This window comes from Lolium perenne, chromosome 6 (assembly GCF_019359855.2).
Source record: "Lolium perenne isolate Kyuss_39 chromosome 6, Kyuss_2.0, whole genome shotgun sequence".
NCBI classification, from domain to species: Eukaryota; Viridiplantae; Streptophyta; class Magnoliopsida; order Poales; family Poaceae; genus Lolium; species Lolium perenne.
Genome location: NC_067249.2, coordinates 268,397,671 through 268,400,307, shown reverse-complemented (window position 1 = coordinate 268,400,307; position 2,637 = coordinate 268,397,671).

Below are 2,637 nucleotides of genomic sequence, written 5' to 3'. Positions count from 1 at the left end.
CCCGACTTGGGCGATGAAGCCCCCGGGTTCGGCTGAGCAGCCCCCGGGTCAGCCGCCACGAATATTGAATCCGAATCCGGTGACGGTATGATGGACGGCTTCTTGAGAACCGCCAAGGCGATGCCCGGCGGAATGGCTTGCCGGGTTGAGCCGATCTTGGACAAGGCGTCAGCCGCCTCATTGCTTGCTCGTGGCACATGGTGGAATTCGCAGCCGTCGAAGAAGCCGGATAGCTGCTGGACATGGAAGCGGTATGAGGCCATGTTGGCGTCCTTCGCGTCCCAGTCGCCAGATGCTTGTTGTATGACCAAGTCGGAGTCGCCGAAGCAGAGTATGCGACGCACGCCAATCTCCTTGGCCAGCTTTAGCCCATGAATGAGCGCTTCATACTCCGCCACATTGTTGGATGCGGCGAAGTGGATCTGCAGGACGTAGTCCAGCCGGTCTCCCTTGGGAGAGGTGATGACGATGCCGGCTCCCAAGCCGTTGCGCATCTTCGAGCCGTCGAAGTGCATCTTCCAGTGTGTGGAATCCGGCACAGGCGGCAGGTATTGCATCTCGGCCCAGTTGACGAAGAAGTCCGCGAGGATCTGCGACTTGATGGCTGTGCGTGGCTCGTAGAGGATGGTGTGGGCGGCTAGCTCCAGGGCCCACTTGGCAACCCGGCCGTTGGCATCTTTGCTGCCGATGATTTCCGCCAAGGGCGCTGTGGCAACCACCTTGATGGGGTGCTCTTGGAAGTAGTGCTTGAGCTTCTTGGCCGCCATGTAGACGCCGTAGGTGACCTTCTGGTAGTGGGGGTAGTTTTGCTTCGACTGGGAGAGCACTTCGCTGAGGTAATAGACTGGGCGCTGAACCAGCTGCTCTCTGTCGGCTTCTTTGCGCTCCACCACCAGGACAACGCTAACCACTCGGTTGGTGGCTGCGATGTACAACAGCATCGGCTCCATTGAAGCCGGCGTTGCGAGGATTGGCGCGGTTGAGAGCACGCGCTTCAAGTCACGGAAGGCTTCCTCCGCCTGTGGTGACCAGACGAACTTGTCCGCCTTCTTCATCAATTGATACAGGGGCAGTGTGGCGGGGGTGGAGGAGGGAGGGGCTCACCGCTTGTCAGCCGCTTCATGAAGTGGCAGTCGTGGGTGGTGTGGTTGGAGGGGTTCTTGCCGCTGTGGTACTTGCACGGCGAGTCGAGCATCTGCTCGAAGGTGTACTTCGGCTTCCATTGCCGGTCTTGCTTCTGGCGGCGGCTGCCGCCTGCCGTGTTGTCTGCCACGGCGGCTACGTGGGCGGAGCCATACCGGCGATCCGGCTGGTCGCTGTGACGCTTGCCGCGGTAGTTGTCCCGCCGGCTGCCGTGCGAGGCGCCCTCGGCCGGCTTGTTGTTGTCCCTTCTGGCGGGGGCCGGCGAAATAGCAGCCGGCGTCTTGCCGGCTTCCTCATCCAGCGCGTACTTGTCGGCGATGGCCATCAAGGCGGCCATCGACTTGGGGTCACTGCGGCGCAACTTGTGCCACAGCATGGTGTTGGGCCGACAGCCTCCCATGAAGAAGCTGATGGCCTGGATCTCGTGCACGCCCTCGCAGGAGTTGCGCATTTCGCACCAGCGCGTCAGGTATGCGCGATCCGTCTCGTCGGGGCCCTGCTTGCACATCTCAAGCTGCTGGGGGCGACCCGGCCGGCGATAGGTGCCGGTGAAGTTGCTGATGAAGGCCGCTTCGAAGTCCAGCCAGCCGTTTATGCTGCCGGCTGGCAGGTTGTTGAGCCATGTGCGGGCGGAGCCGACCAGCATCAGGGGGAGTAGCGCACAGCCCAGCGCTTGTTGCCTTTGGCGATGCCGACTGCGGTGGAGTAGTCCTGCAGCCAGTCCTCCGGCTTGGCGGTGCCATCGTACTTGGGGGTGTCGCGGGGGAGCGTGAAGCCTTCGAGCGTGGGCTCGTTGGCGATGCGGGGCCCGAAGCACTTTGGGCCGGCTGGAGCTTCTTCTTCCGCAATGCGGGATTCGACCAGCCGGTCGAGGCGTTCTCGGGCGTCGGTGGGCTCGATGCGCGGGCCCAGCCGGGAGCGTGCCGGCTGGTGTGCGCTGGTTGCTTCTGGAGCCGGCCGGTGCTGGCGGCGGGGCTCAGAGTCTTGCTCCTGGTTCCGGCTTGGAGGAGGCCGGCTGCGGCTGCTGCCGCCTGGCTGGTGGATCGGCCGGCTCGAGCTTGCGTGCGTGGCCCGGGAGTCATGGTGCCGGCTTGGTGCTGGGGAGGCGGACTCGGCCGAGTCCCTGGCGCCTTCCCTGTCGTTGCCTGCAGCTCTATGATACGTCTCCGACGTATCGATAATTTCTTATGTTCCATGCCACATTATTGATGTTATCTACATGTTTTATGCACACTTTATGTCATATTCGTGCATTTTCTGGAACTAACCTATTAACAAGATGCCGAAGTGCCAGTTGCTGTTTTCTGCTGTTTTTGGTTTCAGAAATCCTAGTAAGGAAATATTCTCGGAATTGGGCGAAATCAAAGCCCAGGGGCCTATTTTCTCACGAAGCTTCCAGAAGTCCGAAGGAGAGACGAAGAGGGGCCACGGAGGGGCCACACCCTAGGGCGGCGCGGCCCCCCCCCCTTGGCCGCGCGGCCCTGTGGTGTGGGG